This window comes from Lissotriton helveticus, chromosome 5_1 (genome assembly GCF_964261635.1).
Source record: "Lissotriton helveticus chromosome 5_1, aLisHel1.1, whole genome shotgun sequence".
Classification (NCBI taxonomy): domain Eukaryota; kingdom Metazoa; phylum Chordata; class Amphibia; order Caudata; family Salamandridae; genus Lissotriton; species Lissotriton helveticus.
This window is the reverse complement of record NC_136065.1, coordinates 583,936,256-583,957,520: the sequence shown is the minus strand read 5'-3', so window position 1 is coordinate 583,957,520 and position 21,265 is coordinate 583,936,256. Positions and strand designations below refer to the sequence as shown.

General features: G+C 49.6%; 1 protein-coding gene across 2 annotated transcripts in view; it reads left to right on the top strand.

Moving 5' to 3' along the window:
- The first annotated feature begins 488 nt into the window (after nucleotides 1–488).
- LOC144754747 (mannose-binding protein C-like) overlaps nucleotides 489–21,265 on the top strand; it is an 85,088-nt gene continuing 64,311 nt past the window's right edge. For both annotated transcript variants that reach the window (XM_078642935.1, XM_078642934.1), the window contains exon 1: nucleotides 489–838. The gene's annotated coding sequence lies outside the window, so the exon portion shown is untranslated. The remainder of the gene's footprint in view (nucleotides 839–21,265) is intronic.

Below are 21,265 nucleotides of genomic sequence, written 5' to 3'. Positions count from 1 at the left end.
GGCAAAAAAGCACCCTCTTTATGCTGCTGACCCTGAAGCCAATTTATTTGAATACCTTTTTTTCCAATTTCAGCGATGGATGTCACCATTCTCGTTCCCTGAACTTTTAATCGTCCTCCATGCCAAATGTAAAAATATTAAATAATCGCAAATCACAGCAAAGAAGGAAATCAGTCAAGAGGTGTCTCTGTAAAACTACTTTGTGGAAGCTAGTACAAAATGTTATGTCTCAGGGGAAACTGATCTAACCACCCAAGATTGTCTGTGTAGTTTTCGAGAAATTTCACCCATGACGTGTGAAAAAAAATATTTGATTTTGCCCAAGTTTTGCTTAGATTTCCGCAACTGTTTGTGCAATAACGCTTGAACACCGTCCCCACGCAGGGTACCGTGTCCTTGTTCTACAAGGGTTCAAAGCAACGTTTTTGTTTTAGTCAATGTCATGCAAACAGAGTACAGGAAGCACGTGTGCTCTGCACTTAGGAAGATCCAAAGTTCAAGTGAGAAATGTTGACTAAATGCGTCCGGGAACAGAAGAGCAAATTGGCAGGCACAGAGAAGTTTCTAGACTGAAACATACGCCGAGCTACAAATCCTGCATTACTAAATCTTTCAGACTTAAATATGTCACTGTGAAGGCCACACAGTATCGCAAAATCAACCCCCCCAAAAAGGAGCTTAACAACTATCCCGTTAGCGCCACCATTGCCTTTGGACACCTGGGGGCCATCTTGGATGACATTTTTGGACTTGCACGAGCACTTTCTTGACCTTCCTGTTTCCTGTTCAACTCTGCTCTGCTAGAGAGGGCTTCTACATTACCTTCCAGGGGCAAGTGGTAAGTGCCATTTTATCGCAGATTTAATAATGGTTCTTGTTGAACATGTAAAGCATTTGCCCGACCACTTGAATAGAAAACAATTTATAATAAAGGCTTTCAGGAGGTAGGGAAGGGTTCAGGAGACGTTGATTTTCTTGTTTGGGACTAATGCAGTTGAGGATTTATTCAAGATTTTACTCGCTATTGGCATTGAGCTGAATCATGATTTACAGGTGGTTGTGTGTCAGAACACAAAACACGATTTTAGACTATTTGAGGGATCCAGTATCCTTGGGCACGTTTACTTGCTACTATCAATCACGTTATTGGAATAGCGTGCGTGTCAACACATCCATTGTGTAACTCTGTTCAGCTGCAAACGATAAGCACCTTACATAGCGTTATTTGTAAAAATACTTTGGGAACCTTACTTCATGGCCGATGAGTTGGAACAAAGGTCATAAATATCACATGCATTACCCGCAGATACATTAATTCCCTTCCTGTGTATACTGCCAAAGGTTTCATTTCTAAACACAGCAGAATTTCTCACCCAGCATGAGCACCTCTCACTGACGCTTAGCATGAGTAGTCACACACACTTTCAAATGTGATCTAGCATTATAATGTACTCTGCACACAAGCTCTCACACACTAAATGAAGATGCTGTTCACACTCAGTATGAGCAATGAAACACCCATCTCTCACGCCCTACATGAGAATGGTCATGCTCAGCAGCTCACTCACAAGTTGAACTCTCCCTCCCAGCTCTCTCAGACATATCACTCACACCCAACTCACATTCACAACAAACACATCCTAACATCCATACCACTCACACACATACGCCTGTGAAAGATTACAGTTGTAACTCTGCATTGAAGAATGAGGCCTACATGTGCAAAAGGACATAATTGATCCCGGGGGCTGTCTCAAAACTATGAGACGTATTCAAAAACTGCATTTTGTAGTATGTTTAAAAGTACTATATAATAATAGAAAATGTGTAACAAAATGCTACTTACAAACCTACAAGTGTAAATTTCCATCTCCACCTCTCTTATCTTTTCTAAGGGTAGATCCTCACACATTTAAGTTCACTACTTAGTAAGTAATATGGGAGAGACCAGGGAGAGTGACCAGACAAAAGGGCTTACTTACTACTAAATGGGAGTGTTTAAGGAGCAGTAAGGAGGGCATAGGGGACTGTCCGAAATGGGTTTAGGGCGAGACATGAACCCACCTGCAAAAGAGTAAGGGCCAGATGTACGACCAGGGCATTTAGCGACTCGCAAATTACGCTTAATTGTGGGTTGCAATTTGCGAGTCGCTAAATGCCATGTACAACAGTGTCAGAGACACTGTTTGCGATTCCCAATGAGGTTGCAAATTGCATGCCTCATCAATATTCATGAGGCACTCGCAATTTGTGACCCCATTAGGAATGACTGGCCCTACTTTTTATATCCACACGGAGTTTGGGCTGGGTTATGTATCTGACACACTGAAAATAACCCCGCTGACATGTTGGCTTAAGATCTGGTTTAACCCGGAGATCTCATTGAACCATATGATCATAAAGGACTGTTTAGCTCTAGATAATGCTGGTAAAATTGATACTACATTTAAAAAACGAGGACGGCCTGGCATTTTTCTGGCCCTTGAAACTATAAAGAAAGAAGATGTAGTTTCAATTAAAACCGCCATGGTAAACGTTCTTACATCCGAAAGGGAGGAACTAGAGCTGAGAAAAACTATGGTAAGAGTGAACTTTGGCTTAGTGAGCTCACCTGGTATTGAGCCTTATTTGAAGTTAGTAACTCGCCCTTTTCATCGGTACCTGCTAACAAGATTTTGAATTAATATAATCCACCTCACTTTGGGAGGTTTCCCTAAATGGGGAACACCAGATAATGCCGACCCTTGTAAGTGCGACAATTTTTCCTTACAAGATACCCTACATTTTGTTATGTTTTGCGAATTTTACGCAGACATGAGGAAAAAGTATTTGTTACCTGTGTTAAGGGAAGCGGATCACGTTTCATGTCGCAAATTTCCTAGTGGCCGCAGAGCGGATTAACAAATTGAAGAAAAGAGTAGGTCATACGAGGGCCGTAGTCAGTTTATGAATATAAATGTGGATTATTTATTTAAGAAGGAGCTATGAGAAAATGTTATTGTATATAGTGTATGGAATTTTTTAAGTGTAATAACCGTACAGAGATGGATTTATAATGAAATTTTAATGCTTTTTGAATGTGTAAACCTTTTAATGTAAGGTTTGCTGGATTTATTGATATGTGTAATAATTGTACCTGTGTCTTTTTATGATTTTAAGTTATCGAATAAAAGTACTTGACTGACTGACTGGCCCTCCCAGGTATGGTGGCCCGCTAGGCTCAGCAGACCTCCAAGTCTGAGACCGCTTTTCAAAAAAGCAGGTTTTTAAAAAAAATGCAGCCCGTTTTCCTTAAAGGAAACCGGATGCATTTAAAAAAAGACGTTTTCATTAAATTTTTAAGGGCAGGTAGTGGTCCCTGGGACCACTGCCCACCCTTAAAAAAATATTAACCCATGCATTTGCAGAGGGGAAGGGGTCCCCTTGGGACCCCATTCCCATTTGCGAGTGCATTACCATCCTCTTGAAGAGGGCGGAAAACTTCATGTGTTTAGCTACTGCAATTGCGGTTTCAAATCAGTCTTACATAGGGTAGAGAGTCGCAATTAGTTAAGGGTGTCCTAGGAATGCCCCCTCCGAATTGTGAGTCGCAAATCCTATAAATTGCGACTTGCTAAATAGGGTTTGTACATGGCCCTATTAGTATTTGCATGTGCGAACGGGTCGCTAACGCATTTGCACATGCAAGAATGGGTCGTACATCTGGCCCTAAGCCCATTGCTACTCACAACCTGCACTTCTAAAATTACTCCAGTGAAAAGGAATCCAAATCAGTAGCAAATTAGTCTAACTCAGAGCTGGAGTAAGTCTAGTACCACACACATGGCCAACTACATGTACTGCAATATCCTCCCATAGAAAATAATGGTGGCAAAGTTAAATTTCAACTAATTTGTTTAAAAAAAGGCCAAACTCAATCTGGGGTTGCTTATGGTCCCTTTTGGAGGGGTTTTCACTTGGCAGTTTGGAATGGACTGTTCTCATTAAGAGCAGAGATTCTGTGCTGATTTGAGTAAGGCAGACCTCTGTCTAAAGTGTTACAGTAGGTGAAAAGCAATGGTTTGGAATACTACCCACAGTGATTGCCAGTGGTTTAGACCCATCTCTCCCATCACCTTTTGTATGTCTGATGTAATGCCCTAATTGCCAAGGGTATGCTCAAACATAGATCCAAGCTATACCTCACTGATGAGGCCTTTCAATTTATTTATTTATTTAGAAAGTTTTATATAGCACAAACATGACCACCTAGGGTATCAGAGCCCTTTACAGTTTATTCATCAGCAAGAACACAAGCAATCAAAACAGCATCAACAAAACAACAGATTACAAGTCTAAAAATTGGCAGAGCATTCTCGTGTGCCCGGCAGCTGGGCCACAAATTTACGTCTCTGGCCCCCGAATCATATGGGGAGGCCCGACAGAGGCAGAAATGTCTTCAACAGGATCCCTTTGACCTCTTTTTTGAAGAGGATTGTGGAGGAGTTCACCCTGACTTCGGGGGGAAGGGAGTTCCAGATCCTTGGGGTCATACCTGAAAAGGCTCGATTGTATGTTTTTTTTTCCTTTAATTTTTGTGGTTTGAGCAAAAGGGTGCTGGCGCTTCTGGAGGCTCTGGAACCACATGAGAGCTCCAGTTTCTGAGCGAGTTAAAGCGGGGTCTTGAACTGTATGGCATTGTGTGCCATGCATGCAATTTATAACTTTCATAGAAAAGCCAGTTCAGGACTAGCAAGTCCGGAGCAATATGTTTGAATCTTTTGGTAGCAGCAGAATTGAGGGCAACCCTAAGAGGACCTGTCTTTACTCTTGGCAATCCGCAAAGCTTTGTGCTACCGTAGTCCAACTTGGAGATCACTGGTGCTTACACAGCTATCTTTAGGTCCTGAGCCGGTAGATAGGGTTTGAGTTTCCTCAAGATACTGAGTTGGTAGTTAGCTACTTTGGGAAGGGAGCTGATGTGCTACTGCATGTTCAGGCTTTTGTCTAGAATGATACCCAGAGAAGATGCCGAATCAACGAGGAGAGGTCTGCAGTTTAGATCAGAAAGTTGATTCAACTATTGTTCAAAGACTGGGCAATGCTTGTGGGGTGAGATTAGGAGGAATTCAGTTTAGAAAGCATTTAGTTTCAGGTGGTTACGTGCAGCCAGCTTTGTGTTTCCAGCAGGATTGAATTGAGAGATTAAATGTCCTCAGGGGAGGCAATCGAGAGGTAGAGTTGGGTATCATCCGCGTACATGTGATAGTGAATGCTGGATGATTTCAGAATTTCTTTCAGAGGCTCCATGAACAGGTTAAAGAGCATGGGAGACACTGCCAAACCTTGAGGAACCCCCAGCGTGAACGGTGCAGTAAGGGAAAGGAATTGGTTCAACTTGAAGCTTTGGGATCTATTCTGAAGGAACAAGCAGAACCAGTTAAGTACAGGCCCAGACAGCCCCATCCTGTGTTTCAGGAGGTCAATTAGGTTATCATGTTCGACAGTATTGAATGCTGATGAGAGGTCAAAAAGGATCAGTAGGCACGACTCATTATGGTCCAATATTCTTAGCACATCATCAACAATGTGCGTTAGTGCAGACTCTGTACTATGGCGGAAACCAGATTGGTATTGGTCTACGAGTTGAATATTTTCAATATGGGAACAGAGTTGGGCGAGCACACATTTCTCCAAGATCTTTGCTAAGGTTATGTTATGTTATGTTATGTTATTGGTTCATTTTTATAGCGCACGGCTACTCAGAAAGAGTGTCCCGGCGCTTTTATTGGAGAAGGCGAAGAAGCTGCAACATAATAACATAACACCAAAAGAAAGACTAAAAGAGCAGTAAGCCAAAAAATTCAAGAAAGAACGGCTACTGAGTAAAAAGCCACGTTTTAAGGCCTTTCCTAAAAACCAGCAAGCTAGTGGCTCCCCGCAGGGCCAGCGGCAAAGAGTTCCATAGCTGAGATGCCAGCAATCCAAAAGAGCGCCCACCAAGGCGCGCTTTCTTTACCCGAGGGACAACAGCAAGGTGCAAGGATTCCGACCTCAGAGATCTGGTCGGATGATAAAAGACCAGTCTCTTTTGAAGGTACTTAGCTCCCCCCTTGTGAAGAGCTTTATAGACCAAGGTCAGAGCCTTAAAGGCAATCCTCTTGCGGATGGGCAACCAATGTAAAGTTACCAGCAGGCCTGAGGCACTAGAGCGCCTACTAAGGCCGAAAATTGCCCTGGCCGCGGCGTTCTGCACCACTTGAAGGCGCTGCAGCAAGTACTCCGGAAGGCCCAGGTAAAGAACGTTGGAATAATCCAACCTGGACCCAATCAGAGCCTGAACTGTCAGCGTCCTATGTTCCACGGATAACAGGGGAAGAAACCTCCGCAGCATCCTAAGGATGCCAAAGCACATGCCCGACACCCCCAGGATCTGGGATTTCAAAGTTAACCTGTTATCCAGCTTCACCCCTAGATTCTTTGCAACCTGAGAGGAACAGGATGGAGGGAACATATCCCGAGGCCACCAAGTCTGCCAAACGGGTTCGGTGTCACACCCGAAGAACAGTACTTCGGACTTATCGGAATTGCACTTGAGGCTGTTTAGATGGAACCAATGGAAAACAGCCCCAAGGCAATCCCGAATACTCTCCCCATCAAAGTCACCTCCTCTCGTACACGAGAAGAGGAGCTGGGTGTCATCCGCATAGGATACGATCTGGGCACCATGCGACTCCACCAGTGCCGCCAACGGGGTCATAATGATGTTAAAGAGGGTCGGGCTCAAAACAGAGCCCTGAGGGACCCCAACTCCCAGAGGCGGCATCACGGCGGAATCAGGCGGGGCCCAGATCGTCTGCCGGCGGCCGGCAAGAAAGGAAGAAAACCAGTCGAACACCGTCCCCTGTATGCCTATCTCGCGAAGTCTTGCGAGAAGACCATCATGGGGAACGGTGTCGAAAGCCGCCGACAGGTCTAACATCACCAGCATGACTTTGCCCCCAGAGTCCAGAACCCCTTTAATGGTTTCCGAAACCTCCAGGAGCGCAGTCTCCGTGCTAAGATGGGGACGAAATCCCGATTGGGTGGCGTGCAAGATCTCATTAGATTCCAGAAAATTGGAAAGCACGCCTTGAACGTGCTTTTCCAGAATCTTGGTGAGGGCCGGCAGCAGGGAGATGGGCCTATAATTAACTGGGGCCTTCGGGTCTAGGCCAGATTTTTTAAGCAAGGGTATCACCATCGCCTGCTTCCAGGTTTGCGGGACCACCCCTAGCCTCAGTGAAAGATTCAGAAGCGGATTAGCCAGCGGGTTGATCACCTCCGCGACTTTCGCTAAAAATTTAGCCGGGCATGGGTCCAGGGGAGAACCCGATTTCAATTTGCCCATTAAAGCCAGGGAGTCCGGAGCAGAGATTGGAGGGAACACACTCAACGTCACCCTAGGCCCAGCCTGTGGCGATGTGTCGGTGTCACGTTCAATTTGGCCCACAGACATTGGTACCAGGAATGACTCCTGGATGCGTTGGATCTTGCTCGTGAAAAAGTCAGCAAGATCCGCAGCCCAGGTACCAGATGGTTTTTGGTCCGAGGTGTTCGACCAAGGTGAGGTAAATTCTCTCACGATGGAGAATATCTCCTTGCAAGAATTGGAAGCAGCATCAATTCTCCTGGCTAGATACGCTTTTTTTTCCAGGCGGATGTCCCGGTGATAAGCCTTGACCACCGTTTTATAGGTCAACTTGGCAACAGTGTCATATTGTGCCCGCCAGGCTCTTTCGGCTACCTTGCACTGCTGCCGCGTAGCCGACAGTGCAGCGGTAAACCAAGGCGCGGAGACCCGTTTCGGTGTCGGGCGAGATGTTACTTCCGGGGCAAGATCGTTTAACCTATCCAGAAACCAGTCCTGCATGGTCTGCAAATCCCTGTCTAAATCGCCTGAAAAGAGGCAAGGATGGGCCACAACTGCTTGCGCCAGCATCTCTGGGGTTACTCGATGGAATGCCCTGTGGACACGACCCTGTTGATGTGCCGGGGTAGGCACTGACTTACCTATGCCCTTGATCACAAATTTGGCAAGGAAGTGGTCGGACCAAAGGACCGGAGTAACCTCTATACCCTCAAGAGGGACAGACGAGAAAACTTGGTCAAGGGTGTGCCCCTTCTCATGCGTAGACTCCCGAAGGTGAGGGATAAGTCCCAAAGGGGTTAGCGCCTCAGAGAGTTTGGTGGCAGCCGGATCGGATGGATCATCCAACCGAAAATTGAGATCGCCAGCCACGATAAAATGTTCAGCTTTCAGGGCCAGCTCAATCAGCACCAAGTCCAGATCTTCAAAGAAGGTGCCGGGTGCACCAGGTGGCCTGTATATAAGCAGTCCCTTAAAAGATTGATGGGGCGATAGAGTGATAGAGAAGGCTAGGGTCTCAGAGCCTCGGATGTCGATAGCTGGCAGGATCGCACATGGCGTTCCTTTCCGGACCACTAACGCCACTCCACCTCCCCTTCCCTTGGCTCTATCCCTTCTGAAGATGTTATAATCAGAAGGGATTGCCATAGCGACGTCTGGATTAGAAGAGTCGGTCCACCATGTCTCAGTAAGCATGAGGCATAGTGGCTTCTCTGTGTCGAGAAGCTCATAGATATCCTGCGCATGTTTGCATGCTGACCTGGTGTTTAATAGCATGCAACCGAAGCCCCTCCTAAAAGTGTCATTGCTCGGCCGTAAAGTGAGCGAGCGGGTCGGGTACCAGCCACAACCCGGGCAACGGGATTTCCCATGATATCGACCGGGAAAAACAGTGCGGCAGCCAGATACATGAGGATGGAACAAGCGAAGTTCGCCAGAAGAATAGCGCAAAACGGGGGTCCCAGGGGGACACATCCCTGATGGTAGAGTCCCACCCGCCGCTCCGCCCGCCTCCGGGACGCTGACGGGCGCAGACGGGCAGGACTCTGGCGAGACTCAGGCGTAGCGAAGGCGCGACCGCTGCGCTGGACCGCTGCGCTCCAAGCGAGCATTAAATAGGTGGGTGGCGGTAACAAGCGCTAGCGCGCTAACCCCCAGCAGGGAAGGAACCAGCCTTCCCAAGATGGCGTCGTCGTCACGTCGTAGTCACGTGACACAGGAACCCAGGAGCCCGGACCCGCCAAGTTGCGGTGCTGTAATCAGTTTTATAGTGCGGTAAGGGCCAGGGGGGGTCGCGGCAATAGCGGGTTAAAAACAGGGCAAATTAGAACTCAGTATTAACAAAAATACAGAATAGGATATTTTAAAATATAAAGCGCGAGTCACAGCGCAGCGCAGTTCAGCAATTACACTGAGCGCCCAAAAACGCGGTGGTCACCTTCTCCAGGCTGACCCCGAGTGCAAGCTCACCTTAAATAGGTGGGTGGCGGTAACAAGCGCTAGCGCGCTAACCCCCAGCAGGGAAGGAACCAGCCTTCCCAAGATGGCGTCGTCGTCACGTCGTAGTCACGTGACACAGGAACCCAGGAGCCCGGACCCGCCAAGTTGCGGTGCTGTAATCAGTTTTATAGTGCGGTAAGGGCCAGGGGGGGTCGCGGCAATAGCGGGTTAAAAACAGGGCAAATTAGAACTCAGTATTAACAAAAATACAGAATAGGATATTTTAAAATATAAAGCGCGAGTCACAGCGCAGCGCAGTTCAGCAATTACACTGAGCGCCCAAAAACGCGGTGGTCACCTTCTCCAGGCTGACCCCGAGTGCAAGCTCACCTTAAATAGGTGGGTGGCGGTAACAAGCGCTAGCGCGCTAACCCCCAGCAGGGAAGGAACCAGCCTTCCCAAGATGGCGTCGTCGTCACGTCGTAGTCACGTGACACAGGAACCCAGGAGCCCGGACCCGCCAAGTTGCGGTGCTGTAATCAGTTTTATAGTGCGGTAAGGGCCAGGGGGGGTCGCGGCAATAGCGGGTTAAAAACAGGGCAAATTAGAACTCAGTATTAACAAAAATACAAAATAGGATATTTTAAAATATAAAGCGCGAGTCACAGCGCAGCGCAGTTCAGCAATTACACTGAGCGCCCAAAAACGCGGTGGTCACCTTCTCCAGGCTGACCCCGAGTGCAAGCTCACCTTAAATAGGTGGGTGGCGGTAACAAGCGCTAGCGCGCTAACCCCCAGCAGGGAAGGAACCAGCCTTCCCAAGATGGCGTCGTCGTCACGTCGTAGTCACGTGACACAGGAACCCAGGAGCCCGGACCCGCCAAGTTGCGGTGCTGTAATCAGTTTTATAGTGCGGTAAGGGCCAGGGGGGGTCGCGGCAATAGCGGGTTAAAAACAGGGCAAATTAGAACTCAGTATTAACAAAAATACAGAATAGGATATTTTAAAATATAAAGCGCGAGTCACAGCGCAGCGCAGTTCAGCAATTACACTGAGCGCCCAAAAACGCGGTGGTCACCTTCTCCAGGCTGACCCCGAGTGCAAGCTCACCTTAAATAGGTGGGTGGCGGTAACAAGCGCTAGCGCGCTAACCCCCAGCAGGGAAGGAACCAGCCTTCCCAAGATGGCGTCGTCGTCACGTCGTAGTCACGTGACACAGGAACCCAGGAGCCCGGACCCGCCAAGTTGCGGTGCTGTAATCAGTTTTATAGTGCGGTAAGGGCCAGGGGGGGTCGCGGCAATAGCGGGTTAAAAACAGGGCAAATTAGAACTCAGTATTAACAAAAATACAGAATAGGATATTTTAAAATATAAAGCGCGAGTCACAGCGCAGCGCAGTTCAGCAATTACACTGAGCGCCCAAAAACGCGGTGGTCACCTTCTCCAGGCTGACCCCGAGTGCAAGCTCACCTTAAATAGGTGGGTGGCGGTAACAAGCGCTAGCGCGCTAACCCCCAGCAGGGAAGGAACCAGCCTTCCCAAGATGGCGTCGTCGTCACGTCGTAGTCACGTGACACAGGAACCCAGGAGCCCGGACCCGCCAAGTTGCGGTGCTGTAATCAGTTTTATAGTGCGGTAAGGGCCAGGGGGGGTCGCGGCAATAGCGGGTTAAAAACAGGGCAAATTAGAACTCAGTATTAACAAAAATACAGAATAGGATATTTTAAAATATAAAGCGCGAGTCACAGCGCAGCGCAGTTCAGCAATTACACTGAGCGCCCAAAAACGCGGTGGTCACCTTCTCCAGGCTGACCCCGAGTGCAAGCTCACCTTAAATAGGTGGGTGGCGGTAACAAGCGCTAGCGCGCTAACCCCCAGCAGGGAAGGAACCAGCCTTCCCAAGATGGCGTCGTCGTCACGTCGTAGTCACGTGACACAGGAACCCAGGAGCCCGGACCCGCCAAGTTGCGGTGCTGTAATCAGTTTTATAGTGCGGTAAGGGCCAGGGGGGGTCGCGGCAATAGCGGGTTAAAAACAGGGCAAATTAGAACTCAGTATTAACAAAAATACAAAATAGGATATTTTAAAATATAAAGCGCGAGTCACAGCGCAGCGCAGTTCAGCAATTACACTGAGCGCCCAAAAACGCGGTGGTCACCTTCTCTAAGGTGGGGATGTTAGAGGACTTCCTGCGGGGCTAGCAGGGGCGGGGAAGCATGACGGCCGGAAGCTAACGGCCGGAACGGAGCACCACCCCTTGTGTGCAGTTTGAGCTCACAGGTTCGCCAGAAGCATGCCAGAGCCGGAGCGACAGTTAGCGGCAGTGAGTTCACCTATGCATCTTTTTTTGGGCTTCAAACAATCATTCAATCACGGCATTTATATAGCGCTCTATTCACCCAGAGGGTCTCAAGGCGCTTGGGGGGGGGGGTCCGCTACTGCTCGAACAGCCAGGTCTTGAGTTGCTTCCTGAAGGCGAGGTGGTCTTGGGTGAGGCGGAGGTGGGTGGGGAGGGAGTTCCACGTCTTGGCGGCCAGGTAGGAGAAGGACCTTCCTCCTGTGGTGGCTCTTCGGATGCGGGGGATGGCGGCGAGGGCGTGGTTGGTCGATCGAAGCTGGCGGTGGGAGTGTAGAAGTTGAGGCGGTTGTTGAGGTATCTTGGTCCTTGGTTGTGCAGGGCTTTGTGTGCGTGGGTGAGGAGTCGGAACGTGATTCTCTTGTTGATCGGGAGCCAGTGCAGGTCTCTCAGGTGTCCGGAGATGTGGCTGTGTCGGGGGATGTCCAGGATGAGTCTTGCTGAGGCGTTCAGGATCCGCTGGAGTCTCTTCTGGAGTTTGGCAGTGGTTCCGGCATAGAGGGAGTTGCCGTAGTCCAGTCGGCTGGTGACGAGGGCCTGGGTGACCGTTTTCCTAGTCTCGGTGGGGATCCACCGGAAGATCTTGTGTAGCATGCGCAGGATGTTGAAGCATGACGCGGAGACGGCGTTGACTTGTCTGGTCATGGAGAGGGAGGAGTCCAGAATGAAGCCCAGGTTTCGTGCATGGTCTGTTGGTTTGGGTGCGCTGCCCAGGGCAGGGGGCCACCAGGAGTCATCCCAGGCGGAGGGCGACGATCCCAGGATGAGGACTTCCGTCTTGTCTGAGTTCAGTTTCAGGTGGCTGTTCATCATCCACTCGGCTACGTCTTTCATCCCTTCGTGTAGGTTGGCTCTGGCGGTGGCGGGGTTGTTGGTGAGGGAGAGGAACAGCTGGGTGTCGTCGGCGTAAGAGATGATGTTGAGGTTGTGTTGGCGTGCGATGACCGCAAGGGGGCTCATGTAGACATTGAAGAGGGTGGGGCTGAACGATGAACCTTGGGGGATGCCGCAGATGACTTCGGTGGCCTCTGATTTGAACGGGGGGGCGAACTCTCTGTGTCCTTCCGGCGAGGAAGGAGGTGATCCATTCTAGTGCCTTCTCATCGATTCCGACATTGCTGAGGCGCTGTACTAGGGTGCGGTGGCAGACAGTGTCGAATGCTGCGGAGAGGTCCAGGAGGATGAGGGCCGCTGTTTCCCCGTTGCCGAGCAGGGCTCGGATGTCGTCAGTCGCGGCAATGAGGGCGGTCTCGGTGCTGTGGTTGGCCCGGAAGCCAGACTGCGAGAGATCGAGGAATCCATTCGTCTCGAGGAAGGCGGCCAGCTGCTTGTTGACGGTCTTCTCGATGACTTTGGCCGGAAACAGGAGGAGCGAGATGGGGCGGTAGTTTTTGAGTTCGGTGGGGTCCGCTGATGGTTTCTGTAGTAGAGCGCTGAGTTCGGTGTGCTTCCAGCTCTCCGGGAAGGTTGCGGTGGCAAAGGAGGTGTTGATGATGTCCCGTAGGTGGGGCGCGATGATGGAGTCGGCCTTGTTGAAGACGTGGTGAGGGCAGGGGTCGGTTGGAGATCCGGAGTGGATGGAGTTCATCGTGCGTAGGGTATCTTCGGTGTTGATCGGGGTCCAGGCGCGGAGGGTGGTGGTGGGGGGCGCAGGTGCGGTCATGGGGAGCGTTGGCTGTGTGCTGAAGCTGTTGTGTATATCTGCGATCTTGTTGTGGAAGTAGGAGGCGAGGGAGTTGCAGAGGTCTTGCGATGGAGTGATGTCGTTGTTTCCGGCGCTGGGGTTGGAGAGCTCTTTGACGATGTTGAAGAGTTCCTTGCTGTTGTGTGCGTTGTTGTCTAGTCGCTCCTAGAATGTGGTTTTCTTGGGGGTGTGGATCAGTTGGTGGTGTTTTCGGATGGCGAGCTTGAGGGTGGTCATGTTGTCTGGTGTTGGGTCTCTGCGCCAGGCTCTCTCGAGGGCTCGGCAGTTCTTCTTGGAGCTCTTGAGTTCGTCGGTGAACCACGGTGCTTTCTTACTGCTGGGTCTGCTGGGTGGGGTCCTCAGTGGGGTGAGGTCGTCTGCGCAGTTGCTGATCCACCTCGTGAGGTTGTTGGCGGCCTGGCTGGGGTTCGCTGAACTGGCGGGGGGGTCCTGGCTCAGGGATGCGACGCGCTGGTTGGCTGTGATTTTGTTCCAGCTTCTGCGTGCAACCTTTTGCTGGTGGTGGTGGATCGTGTTCTTTTTGAAGCTGAAGTGGACGCAGCTGTGGTCCGTCCAGTGGAGTCCGGTGGCGTGGCTGAAGGCGATGTCCTTGCTGGAGGAGAAGACGGGGTCGAGCGTGTGTCCGGTGTAGTGGGTTGGGGTGGTCACCAGCTGCTTGAGACCGATGTTGGCGAGGTTGTCCAGTAGGGTGGTGGTGTTGCAGTCGTTGTTGTTCTCCAGGTGGAAGTTGAGGTCCCCGAGGAGGATGTAGTCAGCGGAGGGGAGGGCGTGCGGGCTGATGAAGTCGGCGATGTCTTCGCTGAATTGTGTGCGTGGTCCCGGGGGTCTGTAGATGAGGGTGCTTCTGAGGGTGGTCTTGGGGTCGGTGTGGATCTGGAAGTGCAGGTGTTCGGCGGCTCTGAGAGTGTCGTCGGTGTTGGTCGTGATGCGGATGGTGTTCCTGTGGATGATGGCGATGCCTCCTCCGGTCTGATTGACGCGGTCCCTCCGGGTGATCTTGTATCCGTCCGGGATGGCGATGGCGATGTCGGGTGCTGAGGAGGCGTTCATCCAGGTTTCCGTGAGGAAGGCGACGTCTGGTGATGTTGTGTCGAGCAGGTTCCAGAACTCCACGGCGTGTCTGTGGACGAAGCAGGTGTTGAGCAGGATGCACTTCGGGTGGTTGCAGCTGGTTTTCGGCTTGGCGGGTACGGCTGCCGTGCGGGTCCAGATGCAGGAGAACTTGCAGGAGTGGCAGCTGAAGGGTCCATGTGTGCGTCTCGGGGTGGCTCGGTAGCATCCAGGGATCCGGGCGGTGTTGAGTGCGTTGAGTTCGGTGGCGTCGTAGGTCCGGCGGGAGGGCTGGAGTCCGCGGGGGCCAGGGGTCCAGGCGTGGGCGCGGGCCAGGCGCGGACGGGCGCAGACAGGCTTACCTTTGGCGCGCCTTCGGCGCACAATCGGCGCGCCCGCTGCGCGTGACCGCTGCGCGTACGTGTGGTCGCCATTTAAATTTAAGGTTAAGTGGGGAGGGAGGAGCAGCTGGGAGGCGGGAGCGGGGAGGGCACAGAACACAAAGGGGGCGTGGCCTCGTGGCCGGCGGCGGAAAGCGGGGAGCGGGGCGGGAAAGGCACAGGGGGGGAAAACGAGCACCAAAAACAGAAGGGAAGAGTACGAATTAAACAAACACAAGGCAATTCAATCTCTCAGGCAAAACAAAATTCAGTCAATAAAAACCGGCGGAGCTGCGGGGGCAGCGTGCAGCGAGGCGGGCAGCTAGGGTGGCAGGCACACGGAGCAGCGAGTCTGCGAGCAGCAGCGGGGGCACACACACACAGCTGGTGGCCGTGCGGTGCGGGGGTATCCTGAGGACAGGTCACACTCACCTGCGCCGCGCGGTCGCCATTTAAGGGCAAGTGGGGAGAAAGGAGCAGCTGGGAGGCGGGGAGGGCACAGAACACAAAGGGGGCGTGGCCTCGTGGTCGGCGGCGGGAAACGGGGAGCGGGGCGGGAAAGGAACAGGGGGGGAAAAACGAGCACCAAAAACAGAAGGGAAGAGTACGAATTAAACAAACACAAGGCTATTCAATCTCTCAGCCAAAAACAAAATTCAGTCAACAAAAACCGGCGGAGCTGCGGGGGCAGCGTGCAGCGAGGCGGGCAGCTAGGGCGGCAGGCACACGGAGCAGCGAGGGCACACACACACAGCTGGTGGCCGTGCGGCGCGGGGGTGTCCTGAGGACAGGTCACCCTTCACATTTACCACGGTTCGCTAGAGGCACGCTAGAGCTGGAGCAGCAGTGAGTTTACGGAGTTTGCGAAAGGGTAAAATTCAAATCCTTATGCATTGCACACAAATTGTTGCAGGATAAGGGGCCCCCCATCCTAAAGAACCAAGTCTTACCCTACAAAGCCAACAGACCACTCCGTTCAGATCATGAACGTTTGCTCACTGTGCCCAGAGTAAAAAAGGCACGTACAGGAGGACGGCGATTCTCGGTTAACACAGCTAAATTGTGGAAGTCCATTCCGTTGAACCTACGGGTTGAACCCTGCCATCTGCGATTTCTTCACCTCCTCAAAACCCATCTTTTCCCTTAACCCACTCTTTCTTTTTTTCTGGCTCTTGCACCGGTCTCTCTGTTTTGGTTTAGCGCTGGGATGCTTCCGGGTAACTACGCGCTCTATAAATCCCCATTCATTCATTCATTCATTCATTTACCCATGCAGTTTTTGGGTTACGTATTTACCGCGGTTCCTTTCCTGGCCGTAGTGGAGGAAGCCTCTCTATAACTCTCTTTCTTTTTCACCTTCGATTTGGGCTTGGTTTCCTGTTTGAAAACGAGGAGCGCGAAACGAGCGCGAAATGAGGAACGCGGATGGTCGGTGAGAACCCGGTGTGGTTCCGAGGGATCGGTGCAGCCAGGAAGTGGTCCCATACTGAGGCGGTAAGGTGTTTGCCCGGTAAGATCAGATACACAACAGGATACTGTCTCTGGAGTGGTGGGGGCGGAGACTTACAGATCACGGCAAGGGAATGTAATGAGGACATAAAGAACGAGGGAAACATTGTTACCGCCGCAGACAGCAAAGGACAAACAGGGGAACGAGTTGCTCTTAAAGATTACTTAGAGTGTGAGGGGGTTACCAGCCTGGTCTCGGTTTGCACGCTACTCGGTGGAACACAGGTTTATTGCAGCAGGAGGCAGGAGCAGTATTGGGAGTCTTGCACGGAGGCGAGGGGTATAACCGATGCCAGTTTAAATGCAAGTAATGCTTGCCCCCCCTTGAAAATACCTGTTGCTAAAGCAGGAGTAAGTTTTTACACCCTACGAAATCGAGCTGCTAGCATAGCACCAGCCCCCCAGAAGCTACCGGCTATCCCATCTGTAATACAAATCCTCCCCACACCACGGGCAGGAAGAACAAACCATAAAAACAATCACAGTCCTTCTGAGAACGCAAGAGGGAAAAAGAAAGAGATAAAAAACACTGCATTGGCAGCTTCTAAGGTCACTCCCTCTCTGAAATCATTTTATAAAGTTCTGTCATTGTCAACTGCAGACAAAGCGGGGAAGATGGCCTCCAGTAGCACTCCAACCAGTATACCACCAAGTATCGGTGTCGATAGTGCGACTGTTCTCTCCCCCTCCTTGCCAGATCCATCACCTCAGCACTCATTGTCTCCGGCGGGAGATAGGGTTCATCCCTCAATAGAACTCACAAATAGCTTCTCCGCTTTGGAGATACAAGACTCTGTACAAGATCCTGCACAGGATGATGTGAATAAGTAGGAGTCCGATGGCTCTCAAACAATGAGGGAAGGGGCACACACAATCACAAATACTATTCCATCATCAGCAATTAATCCCATTTCCTTGGCAGATATCTTGCTGGGGATAAAGGACGATACGGGGAAGAGATTCGAAGAAATGGGGAAAAGATTCAAAATTTCAGAGTCCAATCAGGTTGCTATTCAGGCCTCCTGCGAGGTGCTGGCCAAGAAGGTGGAGGAGGTCTAACTACCGACAGAGGCATTAGAAGCAGAGATGCCTAGGATTAAGGAGGCACTTAGTACAACCTCAGCCCACATGAACAAACTAGCGCAGCAAAATCAGGAAATGAAGGATGATATCGAGAGGCTTGAAAATCATGCCAGAAAGAACAACCTAAGACTCTTGAATGTCCCCGAAGATATGGAAGGAGGAGATATTAAGAAATTTGTGGTAGCATTACTTAAATCTACAATCCTGAAGGACTCAACTGATGAAGAGGCTGCCCTCTTAGTGGATATACAGAGAGCACACCGGGATCCATATAGACGGAATCCAGAGAGAGAGCGCCCCAGAAAGATTCTGGTGAACTTTCTGACATATTCTATCAAAGAAAGGATCCTGTCCGCAGCACTAAAAACCGGGCCTATAAAGTCAACCTCGTTCTCCAGACCTTTTTCCTTTACAATCCGCTCTGATATTTCACACACAACTGCCACCAAGCAATGGGAGATGGGCAAGAGGCTTGCAATATTTAATTCTTTAGGAGCCCGAGCTCAGATGAAGTTTCCTGCAACTCTCCGCATAATGTGGAATAACCACATGTACAATATGCGACAGATTCAGGAGGCAGACTCCCTTATAGAAAAGATTAGGACGGATGGTAAGGGGGGAGGCGGAGAAGGTACGGGCTGAGCTTAGTAGAAAATGTTCAAGAGGGAAGGGCTCAAAGGAAAGGATTCAATAAATAAAAAGCACTTGAGACTACACACATATTAGGTAGAAAAGCAGAGTTCATTGCCCTAAGGCAAACTCAGTTTGAATCTAATACTGTTTTGAACCTGACATAAGTACACTTACATAGACACACACGGGGGGCATCCGTTTAAGGGCACATGCCCAAGAAGGAAAGGAGGGCTCCCCAAGGAGGGCGGGAGAAGATAAGGGTAGGGGTAGGGGGTAAGGAAGGAAGCACGGGGGGGATGCAGGGGGAAAAAAGGAAAAAAATAGTTCTCATTCCAACCATAAATTCCAGAGGCTTTCAGATGTGCAGATGGAAGCACAGGGGGACAGGGAAAAGGGAGGGTGGAGACACTATAAATGGCCTATAATAAAATATCTTTCATTTCATGGAATGTAAATGGGCTCCGGTGTCCCAGGAGAAGGAGACTGATATTGTGTTTTCTGGAGCAATCTCCGGCTAAAGTCATTCTCCTCCAGGAAACACACCTAAGCGCAATTGAAAGTAAAGAGATCTTTGGGAAGACAAAATGGATAGGCGCATTTAGTTGTTCTGGGCAGGCGGGAATAATTAAGGGTGTTGCAGTTCTGATCAAGGCTGAAGCCAGGGGGATTATAAAATCAACATCTACAGACCAGTCAGGGAGATGGGTTTTAACACAAGTTGATTTTAGTGGCTTCAAACAGACTATTGTCTCGTATTATGGCCCAAATATAGATGATCCCACCTGGCTACTTTAAGTCCAGTCCAAATTAATAGAGAATACCTCCCCCATGATTATAGGAGGGGATTTTAATGTACTTATCGATCCTCGGAAGGTTCGTTCCAATTATAGCCAGCATGTCACTACCCCACGCTCTAGACGAACCATGGTTAACATGATGCACGAAGTAGGCCTTATGGATCTTTGGAGAATGAAGGGGGGGCGGGATCTGGCTTTACGTATTTTAGTAAAAAAAACAGGGACATGCCTCAAGACTAGATTACGTATTGGTGGATAGGCAGGGATTGGAAGCTACCTCTGACATCAAATTGCTACCCACCATTCTTTCAGATCATGCACCTATTATGTTCACATCCTTGATCCAGAGTACAAGTGGTACTCCTTGTCCCTAGATGGACTTTAAAAAGGGCTGCACTGCATAATCAAGACATCGTCGATGCAGTTGTTAACGCAACTGATAACTATTTTATAGATAATGTCGGTTCTGCCGCCATAGAATTCGTTTGGGACGCTTATAAGGCCTATATTAGAGGACAGATCCATAGCCTTATTAGTTCCAATAACAAAGAGGAGGCGTTGAAATTTAAACACTTGGAAGGTAAAATCTCTGCGCTGGAGAATAGAAGGCACAGTGTAAAAACTGACAGCCTGTCACAGGTTTTAGAAGACTTAGAACGCCTGCTGCTTGAATATCGTGGGCTGTTAGACTCAAAAGTGAAGGCACAATGGGCTGTACATGCAATGGATAACTATGAATATGGAGAAAAGGCCGGGGCCATATTGGCTAGTAAAATCAGAGCGGACCAGGTCAGGAATAATATAAATAGTTTTGTCATTGACGATCAGGGAACAACATCTTGCCAACAGGAGGACATGGAAAGACACCTACTCTCACTATTCTCTGAATTATATGCCGAGGAAGAGCCTATACCTGATTCAGGCAACACCTTACAGTGGTTAGAGAGCAAGCACTTCCTAGATTAACGGACCAAGGTCTAGATATCCTCAACAGCCCATTCACTGAGGAAGAAATTGGCATTTATATAAAAAAAATAAAGAATAATAAAGCCGCCGGTCCTGATGCCCTCCCCGGGGAGTTCTATAAAATATTACAGGACACTTTGGTGCCACGACTTTGTCAATTGTTTAATTACAAATACAGTCCAGAGGGAAGGATACCTCCCTCCTGGAAGGAGTCCACAATTGTGTTAATATTAAAACCGAGGAAGGATCCTTTAAAGGTCGATTCCTTCAGGCCTATCTCCCTGCTAAACGCGGATTACAAGATCTTTACCAGCGTTTTGGCGGGGAGATTGGCAAGGTTAATCCCACAGCTTATAAACTCTGATCAAAAAGGCTTTGTGCCAGGAAGATACATACACGACTTAACTCTCCAGTTGTTTGGAAGCATAGACTTAGCAAAGACGCGGGCGGAACCCCTGGCAGTGGCAGCTTATGACGCGGCGAAGGCTTTCGACCGCTTCAACTGGGGCTTTATGTGGGATGTGTTGAGCACGATTGGCTTCGACGCAATTTTCATTCAGACACTGAGGGGATGCTACGAAGGAGCATCCACCGCAATATTACTGAATGGCAGGTTGACATCACGCTTCAGCGTAAAGAGAGGAACCAGGCAGGGGTGCCCTATCTCGCCCCTTTTATTCGATCTCTATATCGAGCCGTTGGCACAAGCGCTGCGGTTAGACGATCAAGTTACACCCTTCACTGCCGGGAGTTTTAGCTGCAAGGTGGCGTTATATGCCGACGACTTGCTAATTTACACAAGCAATCCGGCTGAGGTTTTACCTAGAGTGGAAGAGATAATGAAAGACTTCGGTAAACACTCTGGGTATTTGATAAACACCCAAAAAACTGAAATAATGTGCTGGGGTGTAGACGATTGGGGGGAGCCCGAAGCACTCAGTTTAGATACTTAGGCATAATAGTAACACCAGACCTTAACACTGTAGCATTGACTAATATAAAAAAATTTACCAAGGATATTGACCACCTTTTCCTGAGGTGGCAGAACCTCCAGCTTACAATCTATGGTCGGATCAACCTGGTTAAAATGGTGATCTTATCGAAATTAACATACCTTTTTAATATGATACCATTGACTTTTCCACCTAAGGTCTTAGCCAGAATCCAAGGGAAAATCGGCAGCTTTATATGGGCAAATAAAAACTCAAGGATTTCTTGGAAAAAGCTGAAAAGAAGATTGTTGAAGGGAGGGCTTGCGCTCCCCGACATTCTCTGGTATGCTTTTTCTTTCCAACTGAAAAACATTAGATGCCTTCTTACCAGCCCTGATGATTGTAACTGGGGGCAGATACTGAACACAATGGTGGCCCAAGAGGGGGGCGGACCCGGCTTCCTTTATAAATTTGGCGCGCCAAAATTTTACAAAAAGGTACGTCTCAAGATACTGGAATATGTACT